The sequence below is a fragment of the Callithrix jacchus genome, chromosome 5, assembly GCF_049354715.1.
Source record: "Callithrix jacchus isolate 240 chromosome 5, calJac240_pri, whole genome shotgun sequence".
Classification (NCBI taxonomy): Eukaryota; Metazoa; Chordata; class Mammalia; order Primates; family Cebidae; genus Callithrix; species Callithrix jacchus.
In genome coordinates this window covers 13,766,241-13,783,599 of record NC_133506.1, presented here as the reverse complement: position 1 = coordinate 13,783,599, position 17,359 = coordinate 13,766,241, and the positions used below count along the sequence as shown (strand labels likewise).

Sequence of the window (17,359 nt, the reverse complement as noted above, 5' to 3'; positions counted from 1 at the left end):
GATTTCCCATGCTCATAGACGGAATTGCTATTGCTGAAGTGTTCATATTACCCAAAGTGATATACTGATGTATAGTCCCTATCAAAATTTCAATGGCGTTTTTTGCAACAGAAAAATTTTTTTGTTATAAAAATTCTAAAATCCAAATCACACACACACAAAAACTAAATAGCTGAAACAATCCTGTGATCTTGAGAAAGAAAAACAATGTTAGAGGCATCACACTTGCTCGAAACTTTTTAATAAAATAACTTTCTCAGTGAACTTTTGAAAAAGTATGAAGATAATTAATTTTAGGATAGTATTCTTTATCCACGTATTTAACAAAGGAAAACCTTTCTGTTTATTTCTCTGATACTGGCCAGAAATTTGTATTACATGGGTAGTGTTTACCTAGAGAAATATTGGGCAGTCACTTGAGATATCTGAACCAGCCAGAGTTATATGAAAAGAAAATAATTATGGCCTTACTTGCAACCAGGTTGCAACATCTAACCTGGGTGCACACAGTTCTCTACAATCTTACTTGCTGGCAGTTCTCTGCCCAGGAAATCCCTCTTCCCATAACCCCCAAAATTTATTTCTCCTCTGAGAAATACAGAAATTGCTTGTATTTTTAAAATTAGATACATTTACCAACCTCTGGCTCATGAAACAAATGCCTTTTCAGCTATAGAGCCCTTCCTTCTCTTGTATACTCCAGAAGAAACTATTTAAAAAAAAAAAAAAAGGTTTTTTATCTTTTCTTTTTTCAGGGCTTTAACCAGAGTACCTGCTAAGGACATTTGCTGAGTCAGCACATGGTAAGTGAATATGCCCTGGTGTCCTCATAAGAGACTGAATTTTTCATGCACAGCCAGGGAGAAGGTAAATGTGCCAGGCATACAAATAGCCCACATCTGGCATACCTCTGAATGAAGGCACTTAGTACAAATTCTTAAGAATATTATTATATTACTCTATCTATAATTAAAACCAACAATCACATCACCTGGGATGATTTTCTCTGGTGTGACATGTTTCTAATAGCCACCAGCAGAAAAGCCCCATGCCTGCCTCATGCATGGGGCAAACTCCCAGAAAAATCTTTTAATTCAACAAAACAAAACTGCATCTGGAAAGTTTTCAGCAAATACCTCAGGCCTCCAGGAGGTTACTTAAAAGCCTTTTCTTTATAGATTCTAAACCCAAAGCAGAGCACCATTTTTATTCTTTACTAATTCCTCACAGGATCTGTGCTCTTAGGCACCTACTGAATTTCCATATTAATGAACTAAGTTCATGCTGCCCCTAAGAGCTGAGTAACAAATATACCTTTTCTGGAAGCAAGAGGGACAACATATCCTTCTGTAAGTTTTTTACTTTTTTATATTAAACAATTTCAAATTCACCAAAAAATGCCAAGAATAGTACCAAGAAATTCTATATTCTTGGCATCCAGATACCCCAGTTGCAATATTTTCATGCATTTACTTTATAATTCTTTCAATACACACACACAGCCTAGGCTGTTCCATCACCACATGAAGGGCAATCGCCTTGGAACAAGAAAGAAAGTTGTCATGCCTTGTAACAAGAAATAAGTATATATATATATATATTGTAAATTTTTTCAGAACCATTTGGCAATTATGTATTTCCTAAGAACAAGGACATACTCTTATATGAGCAAAGTGTAATTATCAAAATTAGTACATTTATAACATAATTCATATCATATAATCTAGAATCCATATTCAAATTTCATGAATTGATCCAATATTGTCCTTAATAGCTAAGCCTCCCCCAAAGTCCAGGATTACCTATGGCATTATTATTTTAGTCTTTTTTAAGAGACTAAATGGAAAGAGTCCCTCAATGGTTTCTTGTCTACATAATATTGACATCTTGGATGAACAGAAGACTGTTATTTTATAACTTGTCTCTTCATCTGGGTTGATCTGATGTTTCCTAGGATTAGGTCAGTTTACGAAAGTTTGACAGGAATCTTACACAAGCAATCATTACATTTGTAATGTTCTCATTACATCCTATCAAAACATAAAGGTCAGTTGGTTCCATTGTTAGTGATGTCAGCTTTGATTACTTAGTTACTGTGGTGTCTACCAGGTTTTTCCACTGATACCTTACTAAGCTTCATTTTGTAATCAACACATAAAATCTAGAAAGATAATTTAAGACTAGGTAAATGTCCTCTTTCTCATCAGACTTTGACCTAATTTTTTAGTATCCATTGATAAGTTTTACAATATTGGGATTGTCAAAATCCTTCATTCTGGAGAAGGGAAAGCTCTTCCTTACAATAGAATGCCAAATAGAAAATTCACTTTTAAATTTTGAAGTTGGCAAACACAACCTGACATCTGCTTTAGCAGCTAACTAGGATTTTCTAGTTGGCCTCTGTTATCTTTGTAGAATCATAAATGGGCCTTTTGTTGAGGATTCTCCAGGATATAGCAAATTCTTTTTGCATCGCAGAGTTCCATCATAATGGGGATTATCAATATATCTATCTACCTATTTTAACAACATGTATGTAGCATATACTACATGCTAGGTGCCCTTTTAAATGTTTTACAAATGTAACTCTTTTAAGAGTTATTATCATGGCCCAATCAGGAGAAGTAGGTACTAATATTATTCCCATTTTACAGATGAGGAAATGAAGGCAGTCAACTCGAATAATGTGTTCAAATTCAAGCAGTTGTCATGAACCAAAGCAATGTGGCACCCAAATTTGTCCTCTTAAACCATTATAGATGCTGCCTTAGCACAGGTCCTCAAATTCTTTCTTCGCCAAATTCTAAGATCCTTTAAACTTGTATCAGTGAAAATAAATTACCACTTTCAACAACAAGCAAGTGGCTTGACACTTTTTAATTAATGACACCAAATGATATTGTTGCTAGTGCTTCCCCAAAAGAGAAGGACCATAAAGACAGAACCAACCTAGAAAACCCATTTATGGGAAGAGTTGAAGATTAATAGAGCCAAGCCAGGAAGGTGGAAGCAAATCCGTGCTGGAAATTGAGGGAAGAATTGCTTCCATATGGCCTCGGGGCACCTGCCTTAATCCCTCCAGGTATAGAAGGAGAATGTGAGTTTCTGAGGCAGTCCATTGGTGTTCCAAGGCCTGGGAAAGAGGCAATGCAAATTTCGGCAACTCATGCTGATAGAGACATACTGAGGAGTAGGAACTATAATTCAGGTGGCAATGGATGGTGTGAGGTTTGGGACATGAGGCAAGAATGTCAATAAAAGCACCAGGGTCTCATGCTCCTCAGTCTCCTCCACCACAAGTGACTGCCTGGAGCAGTTGAAATTCCAACAACTTTACTGATGGGGCTCAGAGAAAAATTGGAGCTCTCCTAGCCTGTGGAGAGGGACGCTCCTGTACATCCTCCCCATTGCCTTTCTCCAAGCAATGTAATAGCCATTACAACAAGATCAGTTGGGTTATATTTGTTCAGAGAAAGTGCTTTAGAATGTAGATCACAGGTTTGCAAACTTCTCTATAATCCTACTAGACACTGTGTGTTTGAAGTCTTAGGAGAATAAAGTACTCATCCCTCTATAACCACTCCAGGCTAATTTTTAATTGTTTATATTCTAGGCTTTCCTGGAGACCTTAATTCAAAGAAATAAGAGTGGAGTCAAACTTTACAAAATAACTGTTGAGCAACTAAAATATGATGATTTGAATTAGCATCTATTCAATAAAGAGTAAATCATAAAGCACAATGAAGAACTTGTGTATATTCTCTGCTCTAGTTATTAGTAGCCTCTCCCAAGGTAAAAGATGACAGAGAAATGGAAACTTCCCTCTGGGCCTCCACCATATGTATCCAAGTCTCCAAGGTGTAAATGATATGGTAGACATAGCACTGTTCTCCAAATCTTCTTGTGTCTATGGGGTGTGTTCCCTCAGCCTTCTTGTAGTTGAATAGAGACATAGGACCAAATCTCATCATGTTCTGTGGATATAAAGTCAGCGTGTCACTTCTGGGCCAAATCGTGCAAGAGTAGGTGTGAATTCTCTGTGTGCTTTCTTAAAGGGTCTCCAGAGCTCTGGAGGCCTTGTAATAATGGAATCCAAATGGAAGCAGCCTAGGCTGTTCAATCACCACATGAGGGCAATTGACATGCAACAAGAAACAAACTTATTCCATTAAGGAATCACCATGTGGAAATTTGTTTGTTACTGCAACCCTGACTAATACCATCAAAATACATTGATTTGGAGCACAGAAGCATTCCATTAAAATTAACATATACATGTGCTGAAAGCAGGTTCTCAGATAGGTTCTCAACTAGGGGGTGTATTTATTTCACCCCACTCCCTGGGAATTTGGCAATGTCTGGAGATACATTTGGTTGTCACAGTAGTCTGGTTGTCATAGCAGGAAGGGGATGTACTTGCAGTGGGCCAGGAATGCAGCCAAATAGCCTGCAATGCATAGGACAGCATCCACAACAAATGTCAATAGTTCTGAGGTTGAAAAACCCTGGTCTAAACAAAAAAGCTAGTATCTTCATTTTATGTGGGAAATTACTTACTTGCTACACAAAAATCCACCAAAAAAAAAAAAAAAGACGCACAGATGCCTATTATTTTGTAAAGGTTAGCCAATGATCATATTTAAAAGAATTTTAAAATTTATAACAAATTTCTATTTGTGTAAAAAATCAACTACTCTGCCTTTTCTCCATTTTCACAAAACAGTGAAACATCAGACGGCAGTTCAGTTAGACCCCTCTTGTCTACTTAGCAAGTATTCATTGCTTCTCTTTTAATAGATTCAGAAATTCATGCTGAAGAGAGATTTCTTAACTGAATCCCCTCATTTTTTAGAGAAATAAACTCTAGTCCAGAAAGGTTAAATTATCTCTAGTGCTCATTGGTTGAAGAGTATAGCAGAACTAGAAACAGGTATTTCTCAATTCTCACCTGACTGTCCTTTCCACTACATCACACTGCTTTCCTTCATCAGAAAATGTTAGGTCGAGGTCTGAGGCAGGTAAACAGCTGCAGGAGCCATAGGTCGGGTTGGAACACTGGTGGAGCATCATGGTCAAGAAGGATGCATAGTTTCCAGGTGAGAGTGCCTGGTTTCGACAGGAAGGGCAGACTAGGAAAGGCAGGAAGCCTGCACAGTGAGTTCACCAACACGGCATGTCCCCAGCCATCCACTGCTCCATAGACCCACTTGGCCACATCTCTGCATCACCTTTTCTCCCTGGCAGGTCACACAGACCTGCAAGACAAAAGTGAACTGCAGCTTGGCAAGAGCTGTGAGAAATCTGACAAACTCACTGAATGAAAGCAGGACGTGGAGTTGGGATATCTAATTCCAGCTCTAATTACAAGTTATGTGGCCTCCATCAAGCTTCCATAGGCCTAAATTTTCTCACCATGAAAGGAGGGGCATGAATTAAATAATAATAATCATTATTACATTATACATAATAAAATAGCAGCTATTATTGTTGAGTACTTTCCCTACACCAGGAATGGTGCCAAATGCATTTTATTACATACAGAAGACCAATCTGGGCATTATTTCACCCTTTACAGAGGAATAAACTGGGACTCAGAGAGGTTTTCAATATGACAGCATGATAAATAAGAACAAGGATTTTAATAAAGGTCTGCCTGGCCACATACCCAACATCCTTAAATGACTGTGCTTGGCTCCCCACCACTCCTCCAGCTCTGTACCTCTGGGATCTCTCCTTAATTATTTAAGTTTCTGTGAGTGATTTGTAAAATCTCAATCAATTTGAAGCATAAGCTTGGGTCCTTCAGGTGAGTTTAACCCACTTAGCATTTTTATTCCTCATCCCCAAATCCTAAAGGTAAAATGGCTTGTTCATAAACCTCACTGTGTTTGGCTCTCACATTAGGTAACAAAGAAAATGCAAATAAATATTTGGAAGCCAAAAGCTCACAGGATCCAAAGTGAAATCAAAGATCTGCAGAATATCAAGGTGAGCTGAAATATACAGGGTAATCCAAAACATAGTTTCTTTTAGATGGTCTTTGTTTACCGGCAGGGCCAATAAGGTTCACTTTCTGTTGGATTATGTGTGTGCATTCTACTTGTCTCCAAAAATAAAGAAAATGATGGTTCAGTACAAATACACAGCAAAGGTCTCCTTTGGATAACCCCCAACTTCGCTGAGAGAGCAGGTGTTACCCTGTCCCACAGCATTTAAAAAGGATGCCCTAAACTCAAATTCCTTTGCCCCTACCGTCCCGTCCGTATATTTGGAAATTCTTCCATGGTGGGAGAGGGGAGGTGGTGGTTCAGATTACCTTTCTCTGAGTCACCTTTTGTTGCGGTGTTCTGCTTCTAGTTAATTTTTGAACTCTCTTACCTCACAACCATTGGCTGATGTTCATGCTCCTCCATTCTGTGCTATCCCATATGCCAATCGATTTAATCTGTTTCCTAGAAGTACCACTCATCTAAGGCCAAAGAATTGTGTCAAAGAGTTAGGATGATGGTAGGACAGGAGAAAATACATAATATAGAACAGAAAACAGCTTAATATTGTATTAGCCGACAGTGCTGTTAAAAATACGTGAACTACTCTCGCATACTGGAATTGGCCATCATCTGTCATTGGGTCCCTCGTCTCCTCTGATTATCTTACCTTATTCTCATTAATTCTGCCTTCTTCCTCTTGGTCTGTTTATAGAAAGAAACTATATAGTTTTTAAAAATGTTGTCATATGGTACAATTTTGTTCTTTTGGTCTCAGTTGGGCCCATCATGTGAGATTGTGAAGTTTGTCTGAAAGGCTCAAGGTGGTGAAATCAGTAACCAGCCCAGGTTGGCACACCCCAGAGAACTTTTCCTTGGGAAAAGTTGGGCCTCAAGGAGGTTTGTGTTTGGAGTGACACATGTTATTACAAAGCCTCCAGAGATAAGTGTGACAGAAAGGGTAAGCAGGAATCCAGACAGCCTCTCTCTCACTGCTGGGGAAGTTTCCGGTTTTCATTTCATGTTTTCAGCACTTCTCCTGTGTTCAAATAGTGTAAAACATCTCCCAGTATTGTATTCCTGTGGGATTCAAGTTCAGAGAGTAAAAGTGATCCAGTAATAAAGATATACAGAGTATATGCTAAACACAGACTGGGTCCACTTTCACCATTTGGCAGAGAGTGTACATTTTGATTTTTAGTTACTAAATCATACAAATAATTGGAAGTACATAACATAAATAAGATAAAATAATCATTGGAATTATTTTATTTTGAATCAAGGTGAATTAAAAAGTAGACACCTACACAAATAGAAATGAGATCTACCTAAACCATGAAATCTTAACTTTTCAGGTAAGAACTATTTGGATGTAATAAATGTTCACGTGCACCATTCCCTTTCAACCATTCTACTTTTGGTGACTTCTAATCTTTGTCATTTCATCCTCTGAGCAGATATAGGGAAGAACAAAAGCTAGATTTCTAATGAGAGGCAAAGACTTTGGGAGATGTGTAAAGTAAGAGACCTTCAGAATTGTGGATTACCTGTTGCCTCCCTCTTTAGAGCTGGTCTCTGCAACTCTCCTCCCCATTCACCACCCCTGTTCCAGGCAGCTCATGAAACACAGGCTCACTGATTAGCAGAGGGGGAAGCCAGCCAATTTTCTTTTTATCCAAGTCAGTGGCTATAAGTCACTCAACATTTACAGCAGTTCTCTTGAGACCTGAGAGCTGACCTTATGCTTTTAATCTGTTGGGAGGTTCCTGACCTCATCTTGTCCTTCACTCTGGCATGGTTTCTCCAGTGGTAACTAGCAGTGGCTGAGATAAGGTTCATACATCTTAGATTTCACTACAAATGTGAATCTGCCTGGAAACTAAAGCCAAACTCTTTTCTGCTGTAGCCAGTGAAGTCTGAAGTGTAAATTCACTTGTAGGTAAAAGATGTTCACTTCTCTATCTTCTTTCCTTAGTTCTCTAACTTTCTAACTTATTTCTTAGGTAGGTAACCCAACCACACATTGGTGCAAATAGCCCTCATGGCCTGATTGGGATCACTTGCAAAAGGTGTTGAGAGAACCGCAAGTAGGAATAACCCACCTTCTGTTTCTGTACTGGCTCCTAGCAAACACACCCTTATGTGCATGTGTGTCAGAAGTCTTTTAATAGGGACTCGGGGCTTGGCTTCCAAGCCAGACTCTGCCACTTATTTTCTGTTCAGTTATGACATGGTCACTTAACTTTTCTAGATATTAGATTCTTAATTTTAAAAACAACAAATGAGGCCGGGCGCGGTGGCTCAAGCCTGTAATCCCAGCACTTTGGGAGGCCGAGGCGGGTGGATCACGAGGTCAACAGATCGAGACCATCCTGGTCAACATGGTGAAACCCCGTCTCTACTAAAAATTACAAAAAGTTAGCTGGGCACGGTGGCGCGTGCCTGTAATCCCAGCTACTCAGGAGGCTGAGGCAGGAGAATTGCCTGAACCCAGGGGGCGGAGGTTGCGGTGAGCCGAGATTGCGCCATTGCACTCCAGCCTGGGTAACAAGAGCGAGACTCCGTCTCAAAAAAAAAAAAAAAAAAAAAAAAACAACAAATGAGAATAGAAGGCCTAGAAAGGATAATATCTACAGCTATTACTAAACAACTACATCTACAGTGAGCCAGTTCCATTCCTTATCAGGCATAGTAGGAAGCACCTCGTTGCGCTGAAACCTAAATTAGAATAAATTATGATTTACCAGAAAACTCCACTAAATCCTCAAATCCCTCAGCCATGGGCAACCTAAAAGATTTCTGGACTCCTGATACGAAATGCAAGGGTTTAGGGATTCTCTGTGACCCTATTCACACAGTGAGTCACTGAACCATGATTCACTTGTGCTTGGGAGTTTGGCAAAGAATGGCAGGACAAGGAAGGATGTTTTTCCTCTGTGCCCCAGGATTCTGAATCATCAGGTGTCTTTCCAGCCCCATTTGTCTCCTGAGAATGATTGTGCTCTCTGGTGTATGAAGCTCTATTGTTTGAACCATGTTAATAAAATTGGTCTTTCAGACACCAATTATGGGACCCATCTGTAAAGTTCAGGATGAGCTAGGTTATGCTGCAGTAACAAAAACAAAGAGAACTCAGTGGGCTAAAACATCAAAGGTTTAATTTATTGCTCATACTACATGTCCATCATGGGTCAGCTGGGGGCTGAGTTCAGCACTGTCTTCATGCTGGGAACCAGGCTGACAAAAGAGCCTCTATTTGGAATATTTCTGGCCACCCTGGCAAATGGCAAGAGAGAGAATGGGGAATTTCACACCGACTCTTAAAGCTTTCTCCCATAGGTAACTTGGAATCACTTCTCATGTCCTTGGCTAAATCAGATAATATGTGACTATACCTGACATCCAGATCTAGAAGGAAAACAGGGAACATTTTTTATTAACACTGGTAATGACCACAGAGACTTTCTTCTGTTTCAGCATACTCAGGCACCCTGTTCATGTGATGGCAAACCTATGTAGACAATGCTCACATATGGCCATATTATTCAGCTGTAAAGACCCAAGAAATCTACCATATCCTCACGTAATCCCTTTTAGCCCTCAGGAGACTTGAAGACCATATCTCCTGATCAACGAGAAGAAAAAGCTAAGATATCACTTCTGACTTCCTAAAAAGGTGCACTTGGCCAGGCATGGTGGCTTACCCCTGTAATCCCAGCACGTTGGGAGGCTGAGGTGAGCAGATCATGAGTTCAGGAGTTTGAGACCAGCCTGGCCAACATAGTGAATAAAATATATTCTCTACTAAAAATATAAAAAATTAGCTGGGCATGGTGGCAGACACCTCTATTTCCAGGTACTTGAGAGGCTAAGGCAGGAAATTGCTTGAACCCAGGAGACAAAGGTGGCAATGAGCCGAGATTGAACCACTGCACTCCAGCCTGGGCAACAGTGCGAGACTCTGTCTGGAAAAAAAAAATTGTCCTTGGAAATACCTTGCAGAAAATAAAGCTGGCAAAGTTGCTCTGACAGAGGAGGAGGAACAATAAAAAACCTTGAATAAAACTTTCTATTGCTTTTTGCTCAAAGGTGGAGTCCTAAACAATCCCAAATATATTAGTGTTGGGGTTCAGGACATGCCACCCTAAAACATGACTGCAGGAGACTAGAATATGCCATGCTATAATATACCTGTTTAGTATATAGATTATTTCAAGTCGGTTATTTTGAGAAACTGCAGACACAGAAGCAGCACTGAAAAGCTGTTCTTTTGCAAAAGAAAGTTACATCTATAAGGAAACTTTTATTAGTAAAAGTGTCTGTATCAGGAAGAGAGCTGCTCTGAGATGACTTTTATCGTCTGAGATACTTTTATCTATATAACAAGGCAATCTTTATTCACCATACGTTTCCTCCTCCCCCTCCAACAATTTGTCTCCACCACTCCTCAGAAGCCCCAGGCCTCTATTCCTTTCTGTACCTCACTCAGGATGCTGCCATCTGAGCTTCAATCTGTCATCCAAAAGACTACCAGGATGGAGTAATAGAAAGCACAGCTTTACTGGTGATATCAATTTGCAGGTAGAAAGAGAAAGTCTCCAGCATGGAGAGAAGGTGCTCTCTCTCTTTGAAGAGGGGAAAGACAGATTGGATTTTATGCCTCACAGGGCCAGTATCACACATATTCAGCATGTTTGGAGGGAAAGCTATATATGTTTATGAGGGTAGCTGAGTGCAGGTGCAATGGGTAAACATATACATAACCATAGAGTCTATGTTCATTTTGGGGCCAGGTTTTAGTATTAAAATAAGGTGGAATTTGATTTTTGTGTCAAAGGTGAATTACAGGACAGAAAAGCAATGTGCATAGCCTTTATAAGTAGCTAAAGCTGGCTTGAGGTCTGAAACAGCTTATTAGAAAAGAATGTTTGTAAGGACGGTCCTCTGGCCAATCAGAGTTGCAGTGGTCTGGGTTGTAAATCAGCCTGATGGCTTCTATGATTAGGAAGTTTAGCAAGGGTGTGTTTTTTCTTGTAGTTGTAGGAACTTAGAAACTTGCCTTGCTAGCTGAGCCCAGAAACCTCCAGCCATAGGTAGCTTTTGTTTTCTTAACCCTAGGACTCATCTTAATTGATAAAGGGGCATCTATTTTGGTCTCTCGATCACAATTATATCCTTCTTTTTTGAGTATCACATTTTTGTGGGACTTGCATGCATATGTGAGCACACATGTAATTAAAATGGTTTTTCTCATTTTAAGCTGTTTCGTATCAATGAAATTCACAGCTCAGCCAAAGAATCTAGGGGGCTTGAGGGAAGCCATTTTTTCTTCTCTAATACCAAACGCAAGCTGAATCTACTTTCATTCTTTTGCTGTGCCTGTATTTTGTTTTTTACTTACTGAGTCGAAAATATAATTGGAATTGGGTGTGAAGAGATGTAGCAAATGAATTTTTAAAAGTGGAGTTATTTTATTCTGAATCATCAAATTAAAAAGTAGGTCCATATGCAAATGTAAATGAAAATGCAGGAAAACAGGGCATTGGTTCTAACAACATAGAAACGCTCTAGCTGCTTCACAGCACGGGCAGGACTTGATGTTGTCACTCTTTTTTATATTTTAGCTATTCTGGGTTTTACTTGCATCTCACCGGCAACTAAAAAAATTCAGCAATCTTTTCTTGAATTGATTAAAGAAGAGTAGAGTAGAAGACTCCCGAAGGATTAGAGGGCCAGCAAAGTCTTCTGAAAGACGGGAAAAGGGATGATATTTTGAATCTGAGATTTTCAGAGCTGCCTTTGGATTTCACTACAGAGCAGAGAGGCTTTTTCTTAAAATTGTGCTGAAATCTCTCCTAACCCAGAAAGAGGTGGAGAACAGTGCAGTGTGTGTGATCATCCCAAGTTCTCTCAGCAGACTCTAATGGCCTGACTCCTGCCATCATCATGAAAACATAGAAAGCTTGGTTTAAAAAAAGAAAAGTGTAGGCAATGCCAGCCACTACGACGAGAGCTGATTGGCTCCTATTTGCCATCTCCCACCCCTGGCCTGCTTACCTACCTGGTCACAGCTGAGGCAGGAGGCCAGAACTGATTTAAGAGGCCTAGATGATAACATCATGAATTTTTAGGTAAAAGGAACTTTCATAAAACAACAGTGGAGAATCTTCTACTCTCAGAGTAGTAACTATTCCTGGAAATGACAAAGCTGGGGAAAGTTCACTTAGATTGATACTCGATTTTTCAATGAATAATAAGTATAATGTTTTAAAATACTTAAAAGTGTGTGAATATCTTATTACCATGCAGATCTGGGGCACAGCAAATCAACAATAATTCAAAGAAAACTGTGGACACTATTTAACAGATGTCCTAATGATTGCCTACTCACTTCTACTGTGAATGACTCTTAAAATTTATAGAACTTGAGCAACTTGAAGAATGTCCATGTTACACAAATTCAAAGATCTCCAAAGTTCTTTTTTTGTTGTTGTTATTTTGAATGACAAAGTACATAAGGAAGAAGCCACACTTCTGTGTGCTTATTGTAAGGAAAAGTTACATGTCTTCTTTTGAAACAAATGCAAAGTTGTGATTCCTGTGAATTTGGGCTTTGGGAAAATTGTTTAGGTCTTCTTGCTCTCTGTTAGAAGCTGGAATAACATTTAAGCTTTACCAAAAGCCAACCCTAGCTCACCTTGCAACTGACTGCTAAAGAATTCCCCCAAGATAAAATAATCAACTCATCTATAAAAAATAATTATTTAAGGAAGAAGAGTTTGTATTACAGAGATAACAGATGGGCAAGTCTTTCCATTTTTAAATAAAAGACACAGGGATAACTGTAGCTGTGGCTACAGATACACTGTTGCTTTATTACATTATAAAAAGAAGGAAACATCAACTGAGAAACTATGTATTAGGCAAAGGTCCATTATATTCAAGAAGTTAGAGAAGTGTCTAATTGCTATACATGTAATTTAAATGAACTAAATGAGACTTCATTTTAATTAAAAGGCTTTATAATTAAAATTAATAAAATAAATTTTTGAATGTTACAGAAAGTTTATTTGTAAACAAAAACTAGAATCTAGATGAAATCTATATATCATGTCCACCATCCATTCTTGCCTCTGATTAAGTTCTAAAACATTTAATTAGTTTTGTATTTTCCAGTGTTACTATGCTAATAATGGTTGGGATCCAATGTTCTATTATTTCACAATCCAAAAATAGACAAATATTACAGTCAACCAAAACTAAAATGGGTAATATTGATGAAAGTGGAAGTCAGAGGTTGGAAGAGAACAGGCCCTTGAGAAAAATCAGGTGCCTCTGCCCACATCCAGGAGCACCTCACAGAGGGCAAAGAAAGGCCAAGTGGTCCTTCAAACACTCTAAAGTGCTACTTTCTAGGTTGACCCATCAATCCACAGGGCAAGGCACTGCTGAGCATTATCTGCTGAGATGCCCTCCTCAATGAGCCCTGTGTCAGGAAATATTATCAGGCAGTTTCTAAACTAGGCCATAATCATCACTATTCTCTTGAACTCTGAGGCCCATCCAATCTACATCAATGTACAATGTTAAGAATCTCCATAAGATACCAAACAAACACAACAATGCCTTTAAAGATATCCCAACTCGTCTTGGTTCAGTGAGTTAGTGATCCGGGGATTGAGAATATGTAGGGGAGGAGAGATGAAATCTCTTGGTTTGGGTCCTGATGACTACACAAAGGTTGTTTAAACATTCCAAAAAATTTACAATACAGGTAGTCAGGTTGCAGACTTGATTCACACTAGAAGTAGAAGGAGGAGGTAAAATAGAAGGAAAAGGCAGAGGGGAAGAAATGGCATGAAGTGGGGGTCAGAAGTGAGGGGAGTGAAGGTCAACCTATCAGCACTTAGAAAATTGAGGGAGTCCAACTTGTTTTCAGAATCCCGTAAAAGTTGGAAAATGAAGAGCAGGTTTTTTGGTAAGAATCAGGAGGTTGTAGGAGTCGCAAAATATACACCTTCTTTATGACGGACCTAGCAATTTGTCTAGTTACACTTTTGCTATTTTCAATTATTTTAAGAAATGCCAACGAATTTCTAATATTAATAGGTGTCCCTACTGGAGAAGGAAATGGGTAGAAGGCTACGTTTGGCCCAAGGTTCTTTCTGAGATAGAAAAGCAAGTGCTGCCGGAATTTGTTTTGTGTGTATATCTGGAAACACAAACAAGAGAGGCTGGGAACGGCCACCTGGAGGAATGAAGATTTCAGGTGCAGGTGAACAAGGGCATCCAGAGGGTGTAGCTCAGGTAACATGCCTTGTAATACTATTCAAAGCCTCTTACAGAGATTTGAGTAAATATTTTGTGCTGTTGGGGTTATATTAAGGTTTAACTACATTTAGAGCTTTATCATGGTCACTGTTAACATAATTAATTGGATAAGTTTCCTAGCTTTTCTAAGCCATGATTTCATTATCTGTAAATTAAAGTAATAATAGGGCCAACTACATACCGGTTTTTTCAGGTTGTGTGATATGTGTTAAAGGTTTAGCATATGTGGTCCTTTGAATTATTGTTTCCAGCTTTTCACCCTTCTCTGTATCTATACCTTTTCCCATGTGACAGCCATTCTTTAAACTAAAGGCAGAGTTTATTTTCCTGTGCCATGGATGTCAAGGTTGGCCATGGAATTTTTTTTACCAGTGGAATGCGAGTAGAGCTTATAGCATACATCTGCAGAGGAATATCCTGTGGAAGCTTGCAACGTCTTCCATGAGTAGACTATGACCCTGGTGGCTGCTGCCTCTTTGTTCTGGGGTCCAAAATGGACACTCATGAAACACACCTGAGCTAAACCTTCATAACCTTCAATGTGTGAATAAATATTTATTGTATGCTAGCGAGTTTTGGTCTGGTTTGTTATGTAGCAATAGTTGACTGATACTATATTATCTTGGGGTGTGGCCTGGGAGTCTGCATTTCCAAGCCTGCGTACAATAATAGAACTTGTGAAACACTGCATTATTCTTACTGTTCTAAAGCAGCCCCACTTTAAAACGAGCCACCTGAAACTTACCTGTAACAGGTACACATTCATAGCTGGTTCACTTGTGGGAAAAAGATTCTTTCTTTGAAATGTTCCCAAATGTTCTCTCCTACACTTTTGCCAAAGATTATTTTACCCCCCTTTCTCCACAAGCCTCTTCCAAATAGATTTCCTTTTCTCTCTTTTCCCACATATTTTGCATACATGAAGACAGTATACAGAATACTGACATTCAATATTTTGATAAATTGATATTTACTCAAAATTTTGTCTCTTCCCTGTACATTTTGTTAAAAGAAAAACTTTAGATGTTTTAAGTTAAATTCAAAATTAAACATAACAGAGTTTGATTAAGCAAAGAATAATCCGTGAATTGGACAGCCCCCAAACCAGAATGGTTTCTGGTCAACTCTGATGCTGCTACATGGTCAGAGAGGACTTGTGGACAGAAAAAGGAAAGTGATGTACAGAAAATTGATGGTACAGAAATGGCTGGTTTGGTTACAGCTCAGTGTTTGCCTTATTTGAATATGGTTTGAGCAGTTGGCTGCCTGTGATTTGCCGACACAGTGATTGGTACAAGAGGTTACAGTAGGTACAAGAGTAAGTAACACATCCAGTTAGGTTACCATTCACTATATACAGAGCAACCTTTAGGCCAAACTTAAAATACCTTACAGGAGGTAACTTTAAGCTAAACTTAATTTAACCTCTCCGATACTGGCCTTAAGCCTGACCTCTTCCACAAGCCCACTTGAGTCCTCTAGTCCATGCTGATCTCCCCTTTCCCTGATACCTGTCTCTCGTCATCAGCACTGAACAGCGGAGCCCAAATCCATAATAGTTTCATGAGTTTCTTCCTTCCTCCAAGCAGAATCTATCCTTCCTCCTTCTGTATTTCCCATAGTCTCTAACATAAAAAGAGATATAGAGTCAAGGGTTTCACGTTGAACCAAAAATCAATACTCTATTGACTTCATGGATTTGTAGAAACGCACTCTGGTGAAACTGAATGTTTCATTTATAAAAGAAGTTAAAACTTATTCCATGGGACAATGAACATGAAATTATATCTAAAACAGGAGAAGAGCATCTTTCCTTCTTCCTTGATACTGGTCTTCCAACATCAGGTTTTGTGTTCTTATTTGGGAACAGGGTCTGTGAGTTTCACAAAAACATTGTAATTGTTTCCAAGTTGGAAAAATGTTTCGGTTTCCAAAGTCTCACTTACCCCAAATAAATCTGCCCTGCTCTCATTTTCTTTACCTTGAAAGATGTGGAGATGTCTGAACCTTAGTAGGGTTTCTGCCTGCAGTTTCAGGAAGTAGCAATGTCTCATAACTTAACCCACAGCTTAAGATTCATGAATACAGCTAAGCTGAAAATGTGCTGCTGAATTTGATTCATAAACAATTTTAATCTCCTTTCTGGTTATCGTTCTTTCAATCAGATGGACAACTATTTATGAAGAATGCCATTCAATCATCATCTAATTTTGTTAGCCATTATTTTTGAGATTGATGGAAAATAAATATCAACCCAAAGAGGTGTTTACTTCTAGTTTAATATTGTATGAATCTAAACATTTTTAATCATTTTTTATTTTGTCTAGATTAAATTTACATTAACGACTTTTAAAAAATACTATCAAACTGTTAAGCAGTATCTCCTAAAGCTAAACATATCTGCCCACCAGACAGCATATATACTTCTGAAAGTCCTGGGCATATGCACCAGAAATGACAGTATATATACACCAAAGACTCGTATAAAATTTTCACCGGGGCTGCAAACTGGAAACAATCTGATGCTCATAAACAGTAGAATGGATAAATTGTAGTATATTCACATGATGAAATATTACACAACCATAAAAAAGAATGGGACAGTATGGATGGATCTCATGGACATAACTGAATGAAAGAAACCAGACCCAAATGAATAAATTCTGTATTATTCCATTTATGTGAATTTCAAGAACAGGAAAAATATATCAACGGGAATAGAAATTAGAATAGTACTTCTTGGGGGTAGGTTTGGGTATTGATAGAGAAGGGGCAGCAGGGAGCCTTTTGGGCTGCTAGAAATGGTCCATATCCTAATTTGGATGATGGTTACATTAGTCATGTATTATAAAAATTAATTAAGCTATAGACTATAGTGCACTACGTATATTAATAATATCTTTAAAAAACAGAAAAGAAAATTTCACCAGGAATTAGGGGAAAAAAACAAATATTTAAAAGCCAGTGTTCATAGCTTTTCACGTTTAATTTTCAAGCCTTATTAGCTTTCACCATACCATGATATCAAATACGCAAACAGA

General features: G+C 38.6%; 1 long non-coding RNA gene across 2 annotated transcripts in view; it reads right to left on the bottom strand.

The window, feature by feature from the left end:
* LOC118153559 (uncharacterized) overlaps positions 1-17,141 on the bottom strand; it is a 62,908-nt gene extending 45,767 nt beyond the window's left edge. Inside the window, exons 1-4 of one of the 2 annotated variants that reach the window (XR_013536317.1) lie at positions 15,830-17,141; positions 6,379-6,469; positions 4,949-5,255; positions 1,680-3,974 (exon numbers count right to left, since the gene is read on the bottom strand). This is a non-coding gene — a long non-coding RNA (uncharacterized LOC118153559). Of the gene's footprint in view, positions 1-1,679; positions 3,975-4,948; positions 5,256-6,378; positions 6,470-15,829 lie in introns of those variants that run through there. The other variant, XR_008481206.2, reaches the window with a different exon arrangement.
* Between the last annotated feature and the right edge of the window lie 218 nt (positions 17,142-17,359).